Source organism: Neophocaena asiaeorientalis, unplaced genomic scaffold (assembly GCF_003031525.2).
Source record: "Neophocaena asiaeorientalis asiaeorientalis breed wild unplaced genomic scaffold, Neophocaena_asiaeorientalis_V1.1 scaffold79, whole genome shotgun sequence".
NCBI classification, from domain to species: Eukaryota; Metazoa; Chordata; class Mammalia; order Artiodactyla; family Phocoenidae; genus Neophocaena; species Neophocaena asiaeorientalis.
Window position 1 is genome coordinate 105,998 of NW_020175402.1, and position 26,797 is coordinate 132,794.

At 39.0% G+C, this 26,797-nt stretch overlaps 1 protein-coding gene across 1 annotated transcript in view; it reads right to left on the bottom strand.

The window, feature by feature from the left end:
* Positions 1-26,797, bottom strand: part of LOC112414374 (eukaryotic translation initiation factor 4 gamma 3-like) — a gene marked incomplete at its 3' end in the record, with an annotated part of 147,175 nt that overhangs the window by 81,878 nt on the left and 38,500 nt on the right. Inside the window, exon 2 of the mRNA XM_024766866.1 lies at positions 23,399-23,527. The remainder of the gene's footprint in view (positions 1-23,398; positions 23,528-26,797) is intronic.

Below are 26,797 nucleotides of genomic sequence, written 5' to 3' on the forward strand. Positions count from 1 at the left end.
CTTCACTGCCTCCAAGACAGCACTGGCCCTTTGGTTCACCCTATAAGTGATTTCACTGAGGTTCCAGATGCTCTTGTTTGTCCAAATTGTTCCACAGTACCATTTCATAGAGTCAGGGCGCTAAACCCGCCTAAACGTATTCCTTGCTTCATTTTTTTTTTTTTTTTTTTCGGTACGCGGGCCTCTCACTGTTGTGGCCTCTCCCGTTGCGGAGCACAGGCTCCGGACGCGCGGGCTCAGCGGCCATGGCTCACGGGCCCAGCCGCTCCGCGGCATGTGGGATCCTCCCAGACCGGGGCACGAACCCGTATCCCCTGCATCGGCAGGCGGACTCCCAACCACTGCGCCACCAGGGAAGCCCCCTTGCTTCATTTTGATCCAGCCCTGGGATAAGAAAACAAGATCTTTTCAATATTTGCATAAAAAGTTCTATGGAGGTAACCCCCTCAGTGTGTAACAATGTAATATCTGAGCCTTGGTAAGTAATGCTAATGCCTCTATACCGATGAATGAATCCATAGATACTATCACTTATGTGGGGGGCTTATGTACTCCCTCTGGTTACACTTTCAGATTTGGAAGTTTGGGGAATGGCTTTTAGGCGTGGGCAACTCATTGCCTTGATAGCTGGAGAATACAAGGACAGTGTGCCTGTGTTGTATTCACTGTCCTATTCTCCCTACATACCAAACAGAAGCCTCTCATTGGTCCATCCCATTAATCATCTATAACTGCCCTACGCAAGAACTTACAGGAAGTGTATGTGATTCTGGCTTTGCCCTCATAGGGAGAGCTTTCTTCCCACAGATCAGACTGAGTGCCAATGAACAAGTATCAGGAATTTCTTCCTGACACTAGGTGATTTAGCTGACCCCACAGCCAATTCAGTTTCAACTCAGGAACAATCACTAAACTCACTGGCCAAGGTGGTTTTGGATAACTTCAGAGCCCTTGATTACCTACTTGCTGAGCAAGGAGGCCTCTGTGCAACAGCAAACACCTTTTGTTGTACATGGATAAATACCTCTGGGGAAGTAGAGACCCAATTTACATAAAATTAAAGAGCAAGCACATTGGTTACAGCAAATTTCACCTGACAACCAACTGTCATTTATTCAGCTGGATACCTTCAGGTCTAGGCTCCTGGTTTAGAACCCTCCTGCAAACTGGTTTTAGAATGTTGTCTTTAATTCTGCTTTATATACTGTTTTTTAAGTTTGGTACCTATTACTTGTTGACCCTTTGTAAAAGTGGCATGCCTAGTAAAATAATGCTAGCTGAGCCTTCAAGATAAATTCTACTGCTTACAACCTTGACTAAATATGAACTTTTAACAAGAAATGCCTGAGAGTTCTCCCTAGTACCTTTTCCTGTTACTCAAAGGCAGCCTGATGAGGGTTCTGATTTGTGTATGATACTTCCCCTTCAACAGGGGACATTACAACCAGGGAAGGGCCTTCCTGGCACTGAAAAACAAACAACTACATGTGGAAATTCTGACTCTTGATTAGTGATGTTTTTGAGGAAAGATCTTGATCAAAAGGGGAAACGTGAAATTAAAGAAACCTCAGCCAAAACTGGAGTCAGAACAGACCTGTAGGGAGGAGCTCTCACGCCCTGCCATGCATCATCAATTGCTCCAAATAGAAGAACCATAGGCCTCCATCTCCAATAGGACTCTGCCTCTACTTTACTATCCCGCAGAAAGAAGAAAACATCTCTCCACTCCACGACAGCCCAGCCAATGAGAAGCCTCTATACTTTGGACTCCTAGATTCTTCCAATGGACTCTGTGGTTCTCACAGCACTTCCCAACTCTCCTTTTTCCCGTACAAAAGCAAGTTCCCCTTCCTTGTTTTTTGGATTTGCCTGTGGTACACCATGACCTGCATTTTCCAAATCGGGATTCCTCTGGCTATTCCTGAATAAGTCTGCCTTTGCTGGTAAAATAACTGGCTATTATATTATTAAAATTGACGGTGGCAATCCTTCATTGTCAGACAATGGTTAACACTTTTTAGTAATAAAGTATTTTTGAATTAAGGTATGTACACTTTTTTAGACATAATGTTTTTGCACATTTAATAAGACTACTGTATAGTGTAAACATAACGTTTTTTATTTTTATTTTTGGCTGCATTGGGTCTTCATTGCTGCACACGGGCTTTTTTCTAGTTGCGTGAGCGGGGGCTACTCTTCGTTGTGGTGCGTGGGCTTCTCATTGCGGTGGCTTCTCTTGTTGCAGAGCATGGGCTCTAGGCGCCCAGGCTTCAGTAGTTGTGGCACGTGGGCTCAGTAGTTGTGGCTCACGGGCTCTACAGCACAGGCTCAGTAGATGTGGCACAAGGGCTTAGTTGCTCCGTGGCATGTGGGATCTTCCCAGATCAGGACTCGACCCTGTGTCCCCTGCAATGGCAGGAGGATTCTTAACCACTGAGCCACCAGGGAAGTCCCTAAACGTAACCTTTACGTGCACTGAGAAATCAAAAAATTTATGCAACCTGCTTTATTGTGATATTCATTTTATTCCAGTGATCCAGAACTGAACCTGCAGTATCTCCAAAGTATGCCTTATACGTAAGGATGTGCATAGATTATATGCAAATACTATACCATTTTATATAACAGAAGTAAGCATCAGCAGATTTTGCTATTATCTGTGGAGGGTGGTCCTGTGAAACAATCCCATGCAGATACCAAGAGACAATTGTATTTTACATTTTATAGCACATCTCAATTTGTACTAATTGTCTCAAGTGCTCAAAAGCCACAGGTGACTCTAGTGCTATTATAGTGAACAGTGCAGGTCTAGACTATGTACATATGGGTTGCTGAATATGTGTTCATATAAGATTGTTCTGGGAAAGTGAAAAAAGGGAAAAACAGAGGATGAATCCAGGAGCCCACAGCAACAGTCTAATGGGACAACAAATGAATGCTAGATATCCTCATGGTAAATGGCAGAAAGTAAAATGGAAAAGTAAATTGTGCACCAAATGCTAAAATCCTTAAAGAGTGTGGAAATTTGCTCTGGAAAATTAGCGATGATAGCAATAAGGAAAGCAGTATACACATATGCTACACATGGGTCATAGGTCAAGGACCTAGACAGAGTAATAAAGGGCCACAGCAATGCTGAGCCTGCCTTAAAGAAAATTTTAAAACTAATAATATCTACTTGAAAGGATTTCTGGAGAGAAAGAAGACAGAGGGATGGTGGGTGAGCACATGGAAAGGGTGCTAAGGAAGAAACCTGATAACTAGACCGTTCCAGAAGGTCCAGTAACAGGATGTTAGCAGAGATTCTACAAGCACTCCAACTACTATGGAATAAAAATATATGCAGATAAGCAAATAAATAGCGGAAGGCAACTTTCCTGATTCTAGGACTAATAAGCTTCTTCTGGAGCTTAGAATACATAGTCACTAAACTGGACTATTTAATCTTCTCAGAGAAATAACGGCTTAAATACAGAGTTGGCAGTTTATAAGGAGACTATCTTGCTTAAACTCTGTGAGGGCGTCTTTTCCAAATAAGCCCATTTGTGCCTAGCACACGGTATGCACTCTACAAATATCTGGCACCCAAATATGTATGGGAAGAATGGCCTTCTAAGAAAATCTAGCTATTAATTCAAACAGATCATCGTAACAGTAAAACTGATAAGTAGGAAAAAGTATATTCAATAAAATTGCTTTACAAATAGGTTTGAGAAGAAATCAAACTACATAAATGCTATTTACCACAACAAATCTATATGGACTACTAGATCTTATTAGCTCCAATTTTTTTCTGTCAGCCATAACACTGGGAATATAGCACAGGCATTTTTCTGCAGATCATTCAATCTCCTATAATTTTTCATTTTCATAAAATTCCAGCAAGATGATAGACATGAAGGATGAAAAACAGTGTCTCCCCAGACAAATTCTCATTAGGTTTGTCTTATTACTAGTTAATCTTTGGCAGAACTGTTCATTCCTGATGTCATGGCTCATCTGATAAACTTTTAAAATGCACATTGTAAGTCTAAATCAAAGCATGGCTCTAATAGATGATTTGGGATAAATCTGAATCAAGCTTTGGCTAAAACAAAATACAACTAATCTACCCAAATACTAATGGATAGTACACCATCTCTCCTCCACCCCTTCTCCCATTCTTGTCTTGAAGCAGAACAATTCTTGTTTTATTTGATTTAGTCAGAAAAAACCTTTCAGCTGTTGAAATAAATGTCTTATGATACTGATTACAGTAAGACACCACAAAAATAATAAGCTTTGCAGAAATTCCAGGTCATCATATCTGGTATGATTTTCAAACACTTTCATCTTGAAATCTATTGATATTAAAAGTTACCATCAAAAACTAACACCCATCGATCAGATGTCACCTTTAATTTCTTTTGCTGAGTATTCTACAGAGCAATGAACAAATGGTCAAAAGAAGAGTTAGAAGGTTGTAGAGAAGTATTAGTGAGAGGCAAAATAAAAGATGGTATACCTAAACCAAAAACTAATAACCTGTTTTAGCACTTGGACTTTTTTCCGAATACATCATAACACAATGAGGACTGCTTCTCAAAGAAGCAAATAACAGAGGTGCCTACTGAACAGAATTTTTCCTTTTTGTGTACTATAATGTTTGCTTGAGAGTTCACACCGCTGAATGACTTTTGGAAAAGCTCACAGGTGAACCTGTCTGTGTTTCTAGACAGCATCAAGGTTATTACCATGGATTTCTGAGTGATTAACCTGGGATTTCTAAACCACTCTATGTATCAGCTTTGCCTTGAGGTGTGAGGTGTTTTTTTTTTAAACAATTTTACTAGGGTAATAAATACAGTGACAGTCAAACTAATATTAGTCAAACTAATATTATCACTTAACAACATTAAGTGATAATATTAAAATACCTACGTAACAAGGCCAGGATTTCAGTAATGATGAATACAGCTGTAAACTGGTATTAAAGATTTTAGAAGAAGTCCCAGAAACGTATGATACTGAAATACAATGCCAGGGTAGATAAGAATTCATTATCTAAAATTAATTCCCAACTTAAAAAAAAAAAATGTTAGGACTTCCCTGGTGGCGCAATGGTTAAGAATCCGCCTGGCAAGGCAGGGGACACAGGTTCAAGCCCTGGTCCGGGAAGATCCCACATGCCACGGAGCAACTAAGCCCGTGCACCACAACTACTGAGCCTGCACACCACAACTACTGAGGCCGCGTGCCACAACTACTAATGCCCGCATGCCTAGAGCCTGTGCTCCGCAACAAGAGAAGCCACCACAATGAGAAGGCCGTGCACCGCAACAAAGAGTAGCCCCCACTCACTGCAACTAGAGGAAGCCTGCGTGCAGCAACAAAGATCCAACACAGACAAAAACAAATTTTTTTTTAAAAAAGGTAAATATTGCAAAGCTACCGTAGCATAGGAAAAGCAATGGACATTTATTAAGCATCCAGCATGTGCCAGGGCCTTTGCATCTGTTTTTTGATTTAATCCTCATACCATCCTGTGATGTAGGTATTGTTATTTCCACTTAGATGGCAAAATTCCACTTGGAAGGAGGTTTAACTTACCAAGATCTCATAATTAATAACTGGTAGAACTGGGATTCACAGCCAGGTCTCTCAAACTTCACTTTCGATAATGCAGTCTTTATACTCTAGCAAACTAAGAATTCTTTTCCACGGCTTATATTTTGGATGTGGGAGTGGAACTCTTCCTCAAAAAAAAAAAAGTGAAGACTATATGATCAATCTCTGCTTTAAGGTAGATGAATAGAAAATATTTTTTGGTACTTTATCACAGTTCAATTGTGGGCCTGTTCTCAAGGCCTCTTCAAGACATACTCCTGGAGAGACATTATTCATTTCTGAAAGGAATCTCTTTTCAGCCCCAGAAACATGGCTGCTAGAAAATTAAAAGGGCTGTATTTTAAATGTTATCTAACACAAATACTGCTCTTACTTAATTATGGCTTTGGACTTTTTTAAAAGAATGTTTTAGGCAACTCAACCATTCATTAAGTCATAATATGTGTTTTATTCTGAATTAGGACCATCCAATTACTCTTACTCTTTGTTACCTCAGAAACAGGTATTTAATGAGCACTACCCTATACGAGCTGGAGTGCACTTTAATGCCAGTCATCACCCATCTCAATAGCCGTACTTGTCAGGCCACTCTTTCTTCAATCCAACTCTAGAGATATTTACCATAATAAATAGAATTTTAAAATGAGACAATTTTGACAAGTAAACTGATTTCACATCATACTCTGTAAAATGAAATATTTAATACAAAAATGAACCTTAACATCTCACATTACATTTCTTTAAATACCAGGGACAGTATTTCTTTGTACCTAACCACCACCATGACTCTATAAAAAAGCTTATTTGTGGGGCTTCCCTGGTGGCGCAGTGGTTGAGAGTCCACCTGCCGATGCAGGGGACGCGGGTTCGTGCCCCGGTCCGGGAAGATCCCACATGCCGCGGAGCGGCTGGGCCCGTGAGCCATGGCCGCTGAGCGTGCGCGTCCGGAGCCTGTGCTCCACAACGGGAGAGGCCACAACAATGAGAGGCCCGCGTACCACAAAAAAAATAAATAAATAAAAAATAATAATAATAAAAAAAGCTTATTTGTGGAGACTTCCTGGGTGGCGCAATGGTTCAGACTCCGCGCTCCCAATGCAGGAGGCCTGGGTTCGATCCCTGGTCAGGGACCTAGAGTCCACATGCATGCCGCAACTAAGAGTTCACATGCCACAACTAAGGAGCCTGTGAGCCACAACTAAAGAGCCCACCTGCTGCAACTAATACCCAGCACAACCAAATAAATAAACTTTTTCTTAAAAACAAAAGTTTATTTGTGGATTACATTATGATAAAATTCAGACCAGAAAATGAGATCACCTGCCAGAAAAGGCAATAAATTCTATATCAATATAGTACTGAACTGGTTTTTAAAAATCTAAATCCCTGCCACAATATCCACAAAAGACTTTTTCTGGCTTCGGAATTGCATCTTAATTATTTAATTCATGATAACAGTACCATTGAGAAAAGATTCACAGACCCCTCCTCAATATAAGCCTTCCTTAGAACAAGCTCTCGAAGGATGTAGCAATAGAGTATTTGGCTCTTGCTTAGTTAAGCTTGTACCAGTAAAATAAACCTCTACTGAAGTATACAAAACAGTTAAGAGCACCAGCCAGACAAAAACTTCTGTTTACCCAAATAAAGCACTGCAAACAGCCACAAAGTTACACTTTTAGAAAATTTCATGTAGAGCCATTTCCATCCCAAAGATTTAGGAAGTTTCTTACATTCAGGCACTGTACATGGGAGAATAAATTCTTACTGTCTTAAAAAATTTGAAAAACACTGTACTGCAGCTTTAAATCCAGAAAGATTTGATCTATTGAAGCCAAAAGCACCTGCTCATACTCTGCTTGTATTAGAATGGTCAATTATACAACACCTGTCAGGAGAGAATTTGATTCAATCCTCAAAATTAACTGGTATATATTATCAATACAGTAAAAACTATTTGAGTACAGACTGTAATGTAAAGTATATTATCTGTAAAAAGTTAACAGTTTCCTGTAGATACTAGATAGAAATGGCTTCTCAATCAGCAGAGCCACTTTCCCTAAGTTAAGAAAATCATTTTGTTTGTATGTGGTCTAAAAAATGGGGATACTTTCTGCTCCTTTCACTGAAAAACACTTCCAGCAAAGAAGACCTAGGAAGTCCCACTTAGGCAGTGGGTTCCCTGTTCCACAGCTCTGTTCTCAACATCAGAATTACCTAGGCCTCATCCCAAGCAATCAGAGAACCTCTGGAGAATGGGACTCAGGCATCAGAAGATTCTAGTGGCAGTGAAGATTGAGAGCCACTGATCTCTTTTCCATTTCTAAGCAGTGACGTTATCTTAGTACAGAAAAATATTGTACTAAGTTTACCACCATTTCTATTCTTTACACTAAGTTCGACATTTAAATGCTACGGTTTTTTGCCTTTCACAAGACAACGATGGGCTCATATAATAGGATGGCTTTCACAATATACCTAGATCTGACATGTTACTTGTGTTCCCACAATAGTAACTATACTATTCAAAGTTCAGCTCTTCCCTACACAGCATAATAAAAGCCAGTTCTCTCCCCAACCCTAGTACCAGTTCTCCCAAGGCTACTGGGCTAAAAGTACTGACCTGCCTAAAGGAGAATTCAGTGCCTGGTTCACTGAATTCCCAGGTACCAAAGGTATTCTATACTCTGTGCACTGCTGGTTCTCTGCTGCCAAAGTCAGTATCTGCTACTCATCACATCTCCTGTACCTTCTGCTGCTAACTACCACTATCATTTCTCCTACTTTCCTCCCCCCATTAGCCTCATTTTTATTTACTCTCTGGTTTCCTGACAGTTTCTTCTTGTACTTCTCAACTAAAACATCCTCAGCTAGAGTTCCCATTCCCCTCATTTGTCACACTGGACATAATCTTCACTCTAGGTTCTGCTGCTCCCGTTATGACCACCTCCTCCTCCCCTAGTTTTTTGGTTTTGTTTTTTTTTTTTTGGCTGCATTGGGTCTTCGTTGCTGTGCGCGGGCTTTCTCTAGTTGTGGCGAGTGGGGGCTACTCTTCGTTGCAGCGCTTCTCATTGTGGTGGCTTCTCTTTGCTGCGGAGCACAGGCTCTAGGTGCGTGGGCTTTAGTAGTTGTGGCTCACGGGCTCTGGAATGCAGGCTCAGTAGTTGTGGCTCACGGGCCTTAGAATGCAAGCTCAGTAGTTGTGGCTCACAGGCTCTAGAATGTAGGCTCAGTAGTTGTGGTTCACAGGCTTAGTTGCTCCACGGCACGTGGGATCTTCCCAGACCAGGGCTTGAACCCGTGTCCCCTGCAGCAGCAGGCGGATTCTTAACCACTGCGCCACCAGGGAAGTCCCTCTCCCACTAATTCTTTAATTTCAGATTTAGACATGTGTCTCTACATTTAAGAACCAGAAGTTTAAATACTGTGTGGCTGAATTTTTATAAAGCCCAACTTTGCAAATTTATGTTCCCCCAAAGATGTTTCATGTTGAATGTTTTTTAAAAAATCACATCATACTATTTCATAAAAACAATGTTATAAGTGGTGGCTGTATTCCCAAAATTATTAAAGCCTATTTTGTCTAAAACGAACCTGAAATAAAGTACTACGATGAATTATGCGAAAGCTAGGAAGAATGTCAAGAGTTGGGACCTGGAGATCTACACTCGATCCTTTACAAATGGTGCTGTTAGGGAACTGCTGATGGAAACTACCTGCCTTGGCCAGGCCCACCTGCCTGAGTTGTCTCATAAAGGAGGTCCTGATAAAGAACATGGTGCTGCAGCTGAAAACTAACTGGGAGAATTCAGGAGGGGGCAAAAGAGGGAGCAGACAACCAACCTCCCAGAATCCTTCTCACTGGAGTCCATCTTGGCTGAGAGACGCGCACAGCACCAGGAAGGACCCTGAGTCGCACTATGGGCCAAGCAAGATAACTGGCCAGAGACAATATGGAAACTAACCCCATTACCATAAAACCTGAGACTGTGAGCCACGTGCCAGAGCAGTTCTCCTGGGTTCCCTTACCCTGCTGCTCTCCGCCCAGGCGCCCGTTTCCAATGAAGTCTCTTGCTTTGTCAGCACATGTGCCTCCTCGGACAATTCATTTCCGAACGTTAGACAAGAGCCCCCTCTGGGGCCCTGAAAGGGGTCCCCCTTCCTGCAACACTGCTACCTATGGTATATGAAGCAAATCATTTCACTTTTCACACTCAACATTCCCAATCTACAAAATGCAGATAATCATAACTATCTACAGGGTTACTGTAATAATAATCTGATAATAGGAGTACACAGTAAATACTAGTTCACACTGTTATAATTCAAGTTATATTAGGAAGGACAGCTTTTAGTTAAAATTATTTCTAAATGTTTCCAACAGTCAAGATCCTCATACACTCACTGTCCCTTATCTACTCAAGAGTTGATATTTTTTAGGAGAATCTGTCCATCTGATTCCTACAGCATTAGATCTACTTTTAGAGCTTGTTACAGCAATAGCTTCTAGTGCGAGACTGTCTTTTTCAAAGACCCTCTAGGGATGGTCATTCTTCAAGAAACCTATATTCCTTAAGGTTTTTTGGAGTAATTCAAACTAAGCAGAACACAAAGATTTGGTGAGGGATGCCTTCTGTATGCATCCAGCTTTCTGATAGCTTTCATCTTCTCTATGAATTATACAAAGTTTTATAGTCCCCTTTTCTAATATGCACTTCAACAGTGTTTTTCCTCCTTTGGTTTTATACTTCCTAATTTCATTGCTGCTGAAGTTAAGACACAATCACTCAAAATCAAGGAGAAGATAGTAGAATAATGCCTTCCAGGTCCTTGATACTTATTTCTTTGCCTGTTGGCCAGCTGTCTGTCCTTTTGCTACTTCCCTCCCTTCTTAAAGGTTGCCAAATGGTTATGTAAATAAGCCAGCTGGCTTCTGAGTCACCACTTTTGTATTCAACTTCTCTAACTCCCAAAGTGAACCTTGATACATTCTTTGAACCCTTAACAGCCCTTGGAATTTTTCAGTGTCTTTTTGAACATGGCAGCTGGACTTCCAGTGATTTTTCTCACTCCAGTGGGGTTATTATTGGCAGCTGTTTGTCACCTACTAGTAAGTATTTCCATCGTTCCTTCCAAACATGCCTGTCCTCCTGATAACTCAATACATTTTTCTCTAAACATGCTACCATTTCCTGAAAATCTCCATGTGTGTAAAATTTTAAAAGCTAAGAAGAAATGCAATAGTCTACACTGCATTTAGTGTAAAGAAGTAACTGCTGATTTGGCAATGGTTTCTTGAATATGTCATCAAAGACACAGACAAGAGAAAAAACATAAATTAGACTTCATCAAAATAAAAAACTTCTGTGCAAAGGACACTATCAACAGAGTGAAAAGGCAACTGATGAAAGAAAATATTTGCAAATCATTTATCTGATAAGGAATTGAGATCCAGAATGTATAAAGAATTCCTACTACTCAACAGCAAAAAAAAAACCAATCCAATTAAAAAATGAGCGGGGCTTCCCTGGTGGCGCAGTGGTTAAGAATCCGCCTGCCAATGCAGGGGACACAGGTTCGAGCCCTGGTCCGGGAAGATCCCACATGCCACAGAGCAACTAAGCCCGTGTGCCACAACTATTGAAGCCTGCGCGCCTAGAGCCCGTGCTCCACAAGAGAAGCCCCCGCTCGCCACAACTAGAGAAAGCCTGCGCGCAGCAACGAAGACCCAATGCAGCCAAAAATAAAATAAATTTTTTTAAAAAATGGGCGAAGGATTCAGACATTTTCTCCAAAGAATACATACAAATTGCCAATAAGCACATGAAAAGATACTCAACATCACTAATCACTAATGACATGCAAATGTTTTACACACACACACACACACACACACACACACACACACGAATTTCCTGACACCATCATCAAGTTTGCTGTTATCAAAAGGAGCATATTCTGAATGACAGTAGACACAAGTTGGCCATTCAAAACTAGAAATACTATAAGGAGAGTTAGTTACTACTATATAAAAGCTCTTGATTCCTGGTATTAAAACAGATAAAGCAGTGTGGCAATTTATAGCTAGTGTTTACAGTCAACAACATCAGAATGAGGTACACTACATATACATATGAAAATAAAACCTACAAACCTTAAATTACAACATAACAGCTGTGAAATAAAAAGTCATATTTTTATGGCAAGACGAGAAATTTAAACAAAAGATCTTCTCTGCCCTTTGGCCTCCTCTCTCCCCTCACTGTGCATTGTGTATCTGCATCACCAAACCTTTCCCATCAGCCATAAAGAGCAACATTCTCTTAGCATCAACAAGACAACACCTTAAGAGACAGCGTTCCTTCTTGATCTTGTAAGGGGTCACATGACCCACCACGATGAGGTTCTGGATTATTTTAACTGTCAGTAATAGGGCATTTGATGTACAGCCAGCCCTCTGTCTCAAAAAACATATTAGGCCCGCGTACCGCAAAAAAAAAAAACAAAAAAAAACCATATTAACTGTCCCTTGACTTCTAACAGGTGGAACAATTCTCAGAGCCTTCAGATATGCTGTTCCCGGGTTGTAATCCTGAATTTTGGTTCAAATAAAATTTTCCGTTTCTTTCTTAGATTGATTAATTTTTCATCAGTACACTCTTCCATTGAGATCACCAGTTATTTTCAACTTTTCCTATCTTCTAATATATGCCTTTAAGTCTACACATTTTTCTCTAAGTAACACTTTATGCACATCGCACAAATTCTGATATGAAGTGCTGTTTGTCATTCATTTCTAAAGATGTTTTCTATTTTATCTCTGTCAATGGTTTTTTAAATTTCCAAATAAACTGATTTTGTTATTATTTTTACTCCAACATTATGTTTAAGATTATGAAAAACATTATGAATAATTATATGTATTCATATTATGAATAATTATGTTCAACTAAAATAAATTATAAATCTGATAAGCTTTTTTAAAAACAGCAATTATATTCTGTAGAGTTTCAACTTAAACATAATTTAGATTTTGTCTTTCTTTTGTTGTTAAGCTCTAAATTCTATAGAAGTATATTTAGAAAAAAATATAAATATGATTGGAATGTAACATTTTTCTCTGTAGCCTAACATGATTAAATTTTATAAATACTCCTTGAGTAGCTGAAAAAAAAGCAGTCTTAATTGAATGAGGAAAAATTAAAACAGATTTATTAATTATTATTTCATGCAAATTATTCATAGCCTTTGTAATAGTTTCTCTAACTTGAATTGGTAAAACACCTTCTCTATTTTTTTTAAAGTTTAATAATTATGATGTTCAAATCACTGATATCCTCAATTATTTTTATCTTGGTTGATTGTGTACAAAATTTCTGTTTCATACATATATTTGAAATATATAGACATTCTTGTGCTAATATATATTTATATAAAAACAAGTTTACTAACTGTGTCATTTATCTGTATCAGGGGTTGGCAAAGGATGGCCCTTAGCACCTAAGAAAGGGTTTTACATATTTAAAGGGTTAAAAAAGAAGCAGTAGCAGCAAAAGATCATCTGGCCCCAAAATATTTACTATCTGGTCTTTCTAGTTTGCTAATCTACATCAGGGGCTGGCAAATTTATTCTGTAAGGGTCCAGACAGAAAATATCTTAGGCTTTGTAGGGCATAAAATCTGTAGCAACTATTCAACTTGTCAATTGTAGCACAAAAGCAGAATTTCATAAATAAATTAGTATGGATGTATTCTAGTAAAACTTACCAAAAACAGGAGAGGGGTCAGATTTGGCCCTTGGGTCATAGTCTGCCAACCCATGATCTAGTATATGGTTACTAACTAATCTGTCCGTTTTTCTGAGATGTCAATCTCGCACACTGATTATGAATTTGTCAATTTCAACGTTTACATTTGCTTCATATATATTCTGAACCAATTATTAAGTATATAAGAATTTGTAAAGTTACATCTTCTAGAAATTAAAATTTTATATTGTAGGAATTCTCTCTCTCCCATATAGTTTTTTGCCTTGCATTCTATGTTGACTTCTAAAGGCTGCTTATACCTGCTTTCTTTTTATTAGCATTTTCCTTTTAATGTTTCCCTGCTTTTGTTTTTAATCTCTGTCATGTTTAAATGCATATATCTAGATTTCAGTTTCTGACAAACTGAGTGACTATTTAATAGAGGAATTTAATGTCATTATTATTACAGTTACAACAATGTTGTTTTACCACATTTACTTTTCCCTTTAAATTCATGGGATTTATGGTCCTAGCTTATTCTTTATTATTAAGGTAACTATATAACCTTTTACCATTATTTGTGCCCATTACTTACCTATTGTCTTTCAGCTCTAATCCACCCTGTAAGTAGAAGGGTGCTTTCACCTCCTGTCAGTATGGCTCCAGACACCAACTCCATTCAGATCTCTAGTCTCTGAAAGCCATTTAGAGATCCAGCAGCAGACAGGTGTGCACACCTGATATTCAAAGTACTAGCTTCACCTTGCTCTCTTACCTACTGAGTTTCTGACGGCCAAGCTGCAGTAAAACTCCCTTCTGACAAGTTTGACCAACAATCCCCTAAAACAGGGGTCCCCAACACCCGGGCCGCAGACTGGTACCGGTCCGCTGCTTCTTAGGAACCGGGCCACACAGCAGGAGGTGAGCTGCGAGCAAGGGAAGCTTCATCTGCCGCTCTCCATCGCTTGCATTACCACCTGAACCATCCCCCTCACCCCCCCGCCCCCACACACGGGTCCATAGAACAACTGTCTTCCACGAAACTGGTCCCTAGTGCCAAAAAGGTTGGGGACCGCTGCCCTAAAGGACACTTCCTCTAAGCTCCTAGGTTCTCACAACACCACCATGTCTCCTTTTTCATTCCCTCAGCTCCAGGGACGTTAGCTGCTTCCTGTAGTTATTAATCTCTGGATTACTTCAGTGTCCCTTTGAGAATCAATCAGCTAGTTCAACAAATTCATGTATTAGATCCCCTCTATTTGAAATAGTGCCGTTTCTTTTTTTTCCTGACAATACTTTAACAGCTGTACTGCTAAGCTAATTAGGCTGTCATGTTGTCAACTATACTAAACAGGTCAAAATTTTGGAGCTAAACTGTAAAAGAAGATGGCCAATTTTAATGGTGATGAGGAGTAATAAAATTTGAAGTAATAAACAGTCTTGAGTAATATAGAGTAGTACCTGAAAATGGAGTATCACTGACAGGAAACTGAAAAGGAGATTTATGTTGCCAGTGAAATACAACAAAATATTGGCAACATAAATTCTTTCTTCTACATATCACCTACTCAGGTACCTATGGAACAAAACACTTGGCAGACAGTAAAGATACCATACAAGAGTGAGAGAATTCAGGTAGCCTGAGAGTTTACCATTCTTCAGAGAGGAAAAAAATGAGGGTTCATCAACCAATGAAAACTTTACAATCAGATCTAGCTCTTCCTGTTACTTAATTATCAGCATCACTGGAAATTTGAGAAAAAAAGGACAGTAAATTAATATATGTATTAAGGAAAAAGTTCGTTAGTTTGGTAAGTAAATTAGAACACTTTATTTTCTTAACAATCAATTTATAATCTTCTTTGTTCATAGTTAATCAATTCTACTTGTTTTAAATATAACAACCTTTCCTTAACTCTTCTTTGACAGAATTTAAAATGACCTACCACAAGGCTATTATACATGATGTGTGTGTTGTTTGCTTTTCACTGAGTATGGAGTCACTGAAATTCAAGACTCTTAGTTCTATAAAGATGCTAGCTTTCTCTTTTGGGGGGGAGTGGGGGGAGAGGCATGCTGTGAGGTTTGTGGGATCTTAGTTCCCTGACCAGGGATTGAACCCCAGCCCTCAACAGTGAAAGTGTGTAGTCCTAACCGTTGGACCGCCAGGGAAGTCCCAAAGATGCTAGCTTTCTTATACTTCAAGTAAACTTTCTCATTTGATCACTGATAAAAACAAATAAGCCTGTATTAAGCTCATCCTCTCTCTTCTCCCACATCCATGCAAATTGAATCCACCCCCTCAATTAATCTGGATAAGAACATTTACCTATGTCTGATTAAGCTCAGGACACTATTCTACATGTCTATGGTACTTATCCCCTCTGCTGACCTTTCTCCCAGTAGTCCTATCTGCCCACTTCCCCCATAGCTCTCTGAATCACATAAATGGTGCTATGGATGGAGGTGCCTCCCTCGCCCCCTGCAAAAAATTCATAAACTGGAGCCCTAACCCCACAATGTGATGGTATTTGGAGATGGGGACTTCAGGAGACAATTACATTTAGATGAGGTCATGGGGGTGGGGCCCTCATGATGGAATTAGTGCCTTTGTAAGAGACACCAGAGAGCTTGCTTGTCTCTCTCTCTCTCTCTCTCTCTCTCCCCCCCCCCCCCCGCCATATGAGGACATAGTAAGGAGGCAAGGCAGCCTCCTGCAATCCAAGAAGGAAGTTCTCACCAGGAACCAAATCAGTCAGCCAGCACCTGATCTTGGACTTCCTAGCATCCAAAAATGTGAGAAATGTTTGTTGTTTAAGCCACTCAGTCTACGGTATTTTGTTTTGGTAGCCTGAGCTAACTAAGACAACTGGAGTACAAATTTTTGCAGGAAAAATCACAAGCACTCTGAATTGAATAGTCAAACCACTCCATTTCCTAATTCTCTGTTCTATTTCCCATCCCCTGATTTACTGGCACATGCTAATTTCTGTAGGTGAACTGAGGCTGCAATTTTCAAAACCACAAAAATCTGAAAAATCATGTCACAGCTAGGTAAAAAGCAGACTGGTGGAGCTGAAATGAGTTTCTCTTCTAAAACTATGGGAAGTAAGTGAAGTAAAGAGGTAAACCTGCAAGGGAAACTCTGGAAGAGGTTTTGCACTACCTATTAAAACAGATGAGTGGTAGCTAGAGAAATCAAGAAGCGCCTCCCAGGACGTGTCCAGAGGAAATAACTCCTTAAACGTGAAACAGATAAAATCCTAAACCTTTTTCCCCCTGACAGAACTGAGATGAAAATAAACAACATCATCAACAAAAAACTGAGCTTACACCAAAGACAATTAAAAAAATGCTTGTGAAAGCACTCAGTTCTTACAGATTGGTTCTTAGAAAATTCTTTTTCTTTTTTTAATTAACTTATTGATTAATTAATTAATTTTTGGCTGCACTGGGTCTTCGTTGCTGCACACGGGCTTTCTCTAGTTGCGGCGAGCGGAGGCAACTCTTCGTTGCAGTGCATGGGCTTCTCACTGCGGTGGCTTCTCTTGTGGCAGAGCATGGGCTCTAGGTGTGCAGGCTTCAGTAGTTGTGGCACTCGGGCTCAGGAGTTGTGGCCCACAGGCTCTATAGCACAGGCTCATTAGTTGTGGCACACGGGCTTAGCTGCTTCATGACACGTGGGATCTTCCCAGACCAGGGATCGAACCCGTGCCCCTGCACTGGCAGGCGGATTCTTAACCCCTGTGCCACCAGGGAAGTCCCATCTTTGGTTTTTAAAACTGTGTTGAATTAATGTAGAATTCATTTTTAAAACTTTCACTCTTCACACTTAAATATTTCAAAATATAGGTTCTAGTCTTATAGATTTCCCAAACAGAATCTGAAACTTGGTGTTTAGGGTATGGAAAGTCTGAATAATAGTTGCACTTAACTATCATTCTTACAACAAAACTTAAAAACTAACCACAAATATCTTGAAAGAAAATCACTGGGAATTTTTTCTAGTTACATGCAATGCAAAGAGAAGCATAATCAAACAAATATGCCTTAGGCATATTTCATGGTAAGCTGTAAGACTGCATAAAAGATGAAATTCGGAAAACATCTGGTGAAGTCCTACTTTATAAATATGGTTGCAACTGTTTTTGTTGATAAAGAAAAAAGACAAAAGAGCTAAAATTCTCTATCAAATATGACCACATTAAGATAAATCTCAACAATTAGAGAAAAGAGCTTACCACAATTATTTAGCATATATTAGATGAAACCACAGATATAAATGATTTAAATTTTTATAAGCCTTATTTTTATACTAATGACACTTGTAAAGGCATGTTAATTTGTAAACTGCTTAATGACACTATTTACTGATGAAATTTTCAATAGCTATAAATTTTTAAGTACGTACCTATATTATCAACTGAAGAAAACAAAACAGAAGATTTGGCAACAGGACCAACTAAATGCAGTCAGTACTGCAGTTTCTGGAGGCTACATCAAATCTTTATGTGCCATGAATGCAGCTTCCAAACACCAGTCACTTCAAAGACTGCTTTAGACAGCCATAATATGTTCCATGGGGGAGAAGGCAAGTATAAAAAACAATAAATTTTGCTTTGCTTTCTTTTTTTTAAGGAATGTCAACATTCATCTATTTCAACAATGAAATGTAAAAAACATTTTCAAAGCCTCCTCTACTTATCCCGGTTAGCAACACTGACCGTCAGAGTTGCCAAGCTCAGAATTTATTTTCTTCATGAAAGGCATTTTAAAAATCAAAAAAAGTATAAAAACTTGCTTGCAGTAAATAAAATCACTGTTTAACTTAATAAGAAAGATAAAGCAGTTTGCAAAGTCTGAAACAATCCATCAATCAACAACTGTGAGGCAATAGTGAGTATTTTTCCTTAGTAAAACAAGACCTCTGAAAGGAAAACGAAGTCTGGAAGTTGGATAAAGTAAAATGATTGCAGGGACCATGAGTTGTTTAATCATATTCTTTTGTAATAATGAAAATAGTAATGTTAAAATAAGTGCCATGATCAATAACTACTGCTCAGTGAAGAAGTCCTTTGCTTAGCATTTCCAGAGACAATAAAGAATCTAACCAGTGGATCACATACCATCACCATCTCAGTCCACTACTTAACATGACCAAGTTGATCTCTCAGAAAAAGAGAGGAACCAAATGAACAAGAACAGTGGGTGGAAAACATGTACCACTCCACTTCTTTGGCATTATTCTGAGCATGTCTTCTCAATGATTACTGTGAACATAGCTTAAGAGTTTAGACAGGGATACCAAGAGAAAAATGAAAAGGACTAGACACTGAACCTGATAATCAGTGCCAGTTTGGACTCCTTATTTTGTAATTTAGCTCCATTATGAGAAAATTAACTGAGTTAAAACAAATGTGTACAATCAAGCAACAAGCATGAAACACTTTTGTTTTGCTTAAGTAATTTAAGATAATTCAAGTAACAAACTTGTGATATTTTTTAAAAGACACAAAATGAAACAATGCAAAGTTTGCCTAATTTTAAGTATAAAATATAGAATTCATAATGTTTTCATGGGACTTGCCTGGTGGCACAGTGGTTAAGAATCCGCCTGCCAATGCAGGGGACATGGGGTTCAAGCCCTGGTCCGAGAAGATCCCACATGCCGTGGAGCAACTAAGCCCGCGCGCCACAACTACTGGGCCTGTGCTCTAAAGCCCGCAAGCCACAACCACTGAGCCCGAGTGTCACAACTACTAAAGCCCGCATGCCTAGAGCCCGTGCTCTGCAACAAGAGAAGCCACAGCAATGAGGAGCACGCGCACCGCAAGGAAGACTAGCCCCGCTCGCCGCAAACAGAGAAAGCTGGCACGCAGCAATGAGGACCCAACGCAGCCAAAACATAAATAAATAAATAATTTTTTAAAAAAAAGGACATGTGGTTAAAGAAGTTTCTTTAATCTTTTCTGCAGTTGATTTGAATCTAATAGTTCTGTGTGTAAGAATAAACCACACTATTTCCAACAGAAAATGACCAAGCCTGGCCTCTACTTTTATCCTGGAAGGGATAAGCAAAGACCTGGAAGACATCTCAAACTCCTGGAGAGAGCTTCTAAATTTCACACTAATACCAGACAGGTAGCCAAATTAGACACACACACACACACACACACACACACACACCAATATCCTGAAGAGAACCAAGTAGGCACGAAAATAACAAATGTCACTTATTGAAAGCATTAGCATGTCCTGTTCTGAGGCAGAATTTTATATAGTCTTCATAACAATCCTCTTAAAGAGTGGTACAATTCTAATTCTCTCCTATATAGCAGAAGAAGAAACCAAGTTCTAGAGATATCAAATAATTTACCCAACATCATATAACCAGAAAGTGACAGACCAAGTCCCAGAACCTGGAGTCTGTCTCCAAGCCTATAATTCTTTTCCCTCTATTTTGAAGGTTCTACTTTCCATAATGATCTACAAACATGTCAACTATTAAACCTAAGGAGGGACTTCCCTGGTGGCGCAGTGGTTAAGAATCTGCCTGCCAATGCAGGGGACACGGGTTCAAGCCCTGGCCCAGGAAGATCCCACATGCTGCGGAGCAAGTCTGTGCGCCACAGCTACTGAGCCTGCGCTCTAGAGCCCATGAGCCACAACTACCAAAGCCCATGCACTCAGAGGCCGTGCTCTGCAACAAGAGAAGCCACCACAATGAGAAGCCCGCGCACCTGAACGAAGAGTAGCCCCCACTCGACGCAACTAGAGAAAGCCCACGCGCAGCAACGAAGACCCAACGCAGCCAAAAATTAATTAATTAATTTTAAAATATATATAAATCTAAGGAGACTGAGTTTCCTACAGAACTCCCCATTTTTCCAGGTATGCCAATTTAGAAAAACTTCCTCACTCTGCAAACAGATGTTAAAATATTGTTAGGAGACAAATGAATCCATATAAGGCTGTCTCTGAAAGGCAGGGGATAAAAGGGGGGGGTAATAAATCAGATATGAGTTACTGGGTTCATCCATCAGATTAGGAAGATGACAACAAAACAGACTACGAAGGGAAGCAAGATAATATTTGGTGACCCTTCTCCCTGGAATTCATGTACTCTGACTTCTAAAAGAAACTAATAAAATGGCATACAGAAAGGCATTTGTGGGCTTGACAACTGTGAGCACTGCTAGATCATCCTTTCTTAAATGCAAACTATGCATTTGCAAGCAGCACCGTTTTTCAGAACACTTAAGGGCTTTGGGCCAACTGCTAGGGTCAAATCACAACTGGAAACAGTACAAATCTGAAATGGAAAACTAAGCTATTCCCCTTGTGTGCCAGTTATCGACTGCTTGCCTTTCATCTCAAAATTCAACTTGTCTGCCAGTACAGTGAAAATGGATCTGGCACAATGTAGAGCTTTGTCAGTAGAGGGCACTGTAAAGATATTGCAGGAGGAAAGGGTTTTGCTTCCTGGTTCCTGTGGGCATGCACAGCAGGCTCCTGCAGAACACACAGCTTCTCCAGAACCTGACTTCCCCAGTGCCCAGCGGCTCTACAGGGTGCAGCTTCTTCAGTGTCAGGATTCTGCCACAATGTGCTGCAGCCAGCAGTACCCAGTGACTAACAGCTACCCCTGGTACCCTCTGAAGCCATTCTGCAGCAGAGTGCCTCCTAGAAGAAACAGCCCTGTGAAGAGTTTTCCCTCAGCACCTTAGAAGGCAGAATTCTGGGAAGTTCCAGAGGGTGGATTTCTAGTAAGTTCCACTCATGTGGTACCACAGCAACTTCTCTACCATTCAGAGAACCACATCATGCCAGATCTCAGCCCAAGGTGGGGGGAGCAGTCTCTTAACAGTAGCATGAAATAAAGAGGCACAAGGTTGGACAGGCCTTTTTTAGATTTTGGAGAGGACATACATTACGTTTGAGTGTGATACACCTCGACCTACCTACAAAGTCATCTGGGAGGTTTCTAATTTTGATTGAGGGAAAGAACAAAAGGAGGCTCTGCAGTAAGTTTAGGCTGCAACACAAGCTGCTCTACCACATGGGACCTGTGATCCAGCAGATTCAAGGTTATCTGAAGTGCCTGTGGCAGAGATGCTGTAAGGAGCCTGTAGCCATTGTGCACTGCAGCAGCTCTTTGCTAAAGGAACCGGTGCTAGAGAAGCCAGCTTTCCTCAACACTCCGTAAGAGGAATTTCCAGCAAATTCCAGAAGAAGGATTTCTAGCACGTTCTACTGGTATGACACTACAATGACTTCTCTACTATAAGGTTATGCCACAGCCACGCACTCTCTGGTAACAGGGTGGAGAAGAAGGCTCTTCCATGGGGACTCCATCTTGGCCCCAGGAGAAGCAGCTACTCCTTATATTTGTAATTTTTATATCATTTAGAGTTCTCTTTCTTATTAGCCAATCCCTCTGTACTCCAATCCCTTATTATATTTAATAATCCTTTATATTAAACTTTCCCTATTCAACTTACTACGGTTTTTCTTTCCTCCTGAGACTCAGACCAACATACCTGATTAATAGCGTGGGTGGTTCTGTTCAGTGCCATGAAAACCAACACTAGAAACTCATCCTAAACAATTAAGAATTCATTTTGACATATTTTACTTTTAAAACTCAAAGTTAAACAAGAATGATTTGGACCGAGTTTAAGTATAGTGCTAAGCCCAAATTAATTTACATATTCCTGAATAGCGCTGTTTCAATCATGCTTTGGCAAGTTGTACATTCCTTCTCCAAACATTCTATAGTTTGAACTATCATTAATCAACACTTATAACCACCAGCTTTTAGCATTATTTTCAGTAATTCTTCCTCTTACTATTCGAGCTCTTAAAGGCCTAAAATATAAAAGCCCAAATTGAAAATAATGTTATAATATTAATTTTTATTATTAAAAGGAATGTTTCTTACATGTAAATACTGACAATCTCAAAACAGCTTGGTTCAAGGTTATTGGCTTGACTCTCTCTACATTCCAGTAAGAGACTTCTTAACTCTACCCCACTCTTAACCACAAGGAAGACCAAATGAGCATGTAATGGTGAGTTGGTACAAGCTGAAAGATTTCTTGGGAAATGGCTTAAAATGCAGGGGACCCACAGTGATATCTTAAAACAGTTTATGTCTCCTGTGCCTGTTACTTGGAAATAAACTAAGGAGTTCACTATTCTTTAACAGTTCAACAAAATTTTAAGCCTAACAAATTCCAATAATCTATTTATAAAACCAAACAAACAAAAAAGCCCTCTAAAATGATCAATACTAAGAGGGAAAGACAGCCATATCTTTTACGAAAGTAGAAAATAACCACCAACACTCCACCAAAAAGTGAAAAGGGAGACTAACGGATTACACGTTGAAAGGCAAACAAGTGCTTTACGAGATTTTTAATGAACTTTATAGAGTCATACTCTAATTTCTAAAACAACAAAAAGGAAAACTAAGTATCACTGACAGTTTATTTTGAATGACTCCATAAATGAAACGTGTAAAACTGTTAGTAGTCACTATCATGGGAGGTGTGTCTTAAAAAATGTGTAAGAGAAAATAGAAATTACTCTTCAAGTAATTTTGTATGTTTGCTTAAAAGTTTGCTTTAGAAAAATAGAAATTCGGGCTTCCCTGGTGGCACAGTGGTTAAGAACCTGCCTGCCAATGCAGGGGACACGGGTTCCAGCCCTGGTCCGGAAAGATCCCACATGCCGCACAGCAACTAAGCCCGTGTACCACAACTACTGAGCCTGTACTCTAGAGCCCGTGAGCCACAACTACTGAAGCCCGCGCACCTAGAGCCCATGCTCCACAGCAAGAGAAGCCACTGCAATGAGAAGCCCGCGCACTGCAATGAAGAGTAGCCCCCGCTCACCGCAACTAGAGAAAGCCCAGGCACAGCAACAAAGACCCAATGCAACCAAAAATAACTAAACAAATAAATAATTTTTTAAAAAAAAGAAAAATAGAAATTCAGCTCTGACATGGAAATTTCTTTTAGGAAAAAAAAGGTTTTTCTTACTTGAGAGAGTCCAGGGGACGATGCATGTCCCGGGGGCGTTGCCGCAAGATTTGGATGCCCCTTGTTTATTTCATGTGCTGAGTAAGGGGAAGGGGTTGGGGGTCCCGGCTGTCTCGCTACTTGTGTTACCTGTGAGGAAATCAATTTAGTAAGAGTATTAGTAACTCAATCTTCATAAATATTGCCAAAGTAGCTAATTTTTTAAATACGGAAGTATCTGTCTCACACTTTATACTAAAGTAAGTGCCAGACTGACTAAAGGCTTAAAATTTCAAAATTGAACAAATGAAATTCCTAGAAAAAAAGACATGAATATTTTCATCCATTTGATAAAAGATTCTTGAAACATACCTAAAACTAAAAATCTTAAAGGAAAAACTATGCTAAATGAAAAAAGCCAGACTAGAAACTACATACTGTACGATGCCATTTATATGATATTTTGTAAAAGGAATGAAAAAGAAATAAATTATTACAAGGGAAGAGGATAACTACGAAAGGGGCACAGGGAGATTCTGGGGGGATGACATAACTGTTCTGTGTCATGTCTGTAGTGCAGATTACATCTCTTTGTGCTTGTCAAAACTAACAGAACTGTATACTAAAAAAGGTGAATTTTACTTTAGGTAAATTATACCTCAATAAACCTGAACCAAAAAAAGTTACTTATAGAGCATAATCTCATTTTTGTTTTTAAAAAAGTACATCTAAATATACATGTACATGCACATGTACATGTATATATATTTCTATCTGTATCTACATCTACATATGTGTGCATATATATAATATACTCACAAGTATACATGTCACATTAAAAAGATCTGTAAGAAGATACACAAAGATCTTAAAAGAAAGCATGTAGGTGTTTCTTTTTTTTCCTATCATTTTTATTTTCTAATATAGTTCAACAGTCAATTAGCTATTTTACCCAAGTTCTTAGATCCTCTGGATTCTACCATAGAGTTAAAAACTCTACCCAGGGAGAAATGAAAGTGGTCTCCAAATGACATTAGATTTTCCTGGAATTCAATCAATCAGTCAGAGGCTCTGAAGAAAGTCTACTCCTTGATAATCTAACCCTAGAATCCATTACGTCTATCTAAAACAGAAATAAATGCCTAAAGACTCAGCTACCTGTTCCCAAAGCTGAAATAAAATGGACTCATGGAGAACTAACTACAGTCAAAAGCTTACAGGCTAGTAAGAGACATGAATATGCTAAAATGTGACCAAAGTTTAAAACTGAAATTAATTGTATTTAATTTCTTCCCTGCTTTTTAAATAGCTTTATGATTTCCTTGAAAAACTTTGTTTCCAATTTGGAGTGAAAATTACATTTATAAGGGTATGAGGTTTACCATGAAATGTTACAGCATTTATAAATCTCATCAGGGCAATTTTTCAAAGGATAAAAGTCAGAATGCTATCTAAACATCTACTTTAGAAAATTAATAACCAGAAATGAAGAGTTCTTACAAGCAAATTTCTCACCAACAAGGCTTTATAAATTCATATTCTTGTTTCACACACTCTAGAATAAATTATTTTGATATTCTACTAAAGCAAAGCATCAAAATGGACACATATTTTTAACATTAGGAAAAAAATTTGCACAATGAAACAAGTGAAAGAAGTTAGCTATGTAAAATGTCAAGTCAATTCTCCAATTCATTCTGATAAAACAATCAAAGATTAAATTTACCCAGGGCAAAAAAATCATAATATGGAAAAATGTTTTTCAAATTGCTATTAAGAATAAATTAATATTAAAAGATACTATTACATGGCCATACTACCCAAAGTGATCTACAGACTTAGTTTGATCCCTATCAAACTACCCATGACACTTTTCACATAACTAAAACAAATAATCCTAAAATTTATATGGAACCATAAAAGACCCAGAAGTGCCAAAGCAACCCTGAGGAAAAAGAACAAAGCAGAAGGCATAACCCTCGGGACTTCGGACAACACTACAAAGCTACAGTAATCAAAACAGTGTGGTACTGGAACAAAAAACTGATATATGGACGAATGGAACAGAATAGAGAGCCAGAAATAAACTCACACACCTATGGTCAGTTAATCTTCAACAAAGGGGACAAGAATATACAATGGAGAAAAGACAGTCTCTTTAGCAAGAGTGGTGTTGGAAAGTTGAACAGCCGCATGTAAATCAATGAAGTTAGAACACACCCTCATACCATACACAAAAATAAACTCAAAATGGCTTAAAGACTTAAATATAAGACACAACATCACAAAACTCCTAGAAGAGAACACAAGCAAAACATTTTCTGCCATAAACCATACCAATGTTTTCTTAGGTCAGTCCACCAAAGGCAATAGAAATAAAAGCAAAAATTAACAAATGGGATATAATAAAACTTATAAGTTTTTGCACAACAAAGGAAACCATAAACAAAATGGATAACCTACAGACTGGGAGAAAATATTTGCAAATGATGCAACCAACAAGGGCTTAATTTCCAAAATATAAAAACAGCTCATACAACTCAATAACAAAAAAAAAAAAAATTGAAAAGTGGGTATAAGACCTAAATAGACATTTTTCCAAAGAAAACATACAGATGGCTCATAGGCACATGGAAAGATGCTCAACGTTGCTCATTATTAGAGAAATGCAAACCAAAACTACAATGAGGTATCACCTCACACCAGTCAGAATAGTCATCATTAAAAAGTCTACAAATAACAAATGCTGGAGGGGGTGTGGAGAAAAGGGAACCTTCCTACACTGTTGCTGGGAATGTAAACTGGTGCAGCCACTATGGAAATAAGTATGTAAGTTCCTTCAGAAACTAAAAATAGAGTTGCCATATGATCCAGCAATCCCATTCCTGGGAATATACCCAGATAAAACTATAATTCAAAAAAATACGTGCACCCCCTATGTTCATAGCAGCACTATTTACTACAGCCAAGACATGGAAATAAAGAAGATGTGGTACACACACACACACACACACACACACACACACACACACAATAGAATATTACTCAGCCATTAAAAAGAATGAAATAATGCCATTTGCAGCAACACGGACGAACCCAGAGACTATCATACTAAGTGAAGTAAGTCAGAAAGAGAAAGACAAATACAATATGATATCACTTATATGCGGAACCTAAAATACAACACAAATGAACATATCTATGAAAGAGAAACAGACTCACAGATATAAACTGACTTGTGGTTGCCAAGAGGGAGGGGGGTTGGGGAGGGATGGAGTAGGAGTTTGGGGTTAGCAGATGCGAATTATTATATATAGAATGGATAAACAAGGTCCTACTATATGGCACAGGGAAGCATATTCAATATCCTGTTGTAATAAACCACAATGGAAAAGAATATGAAAAAGAATGTATATGTAT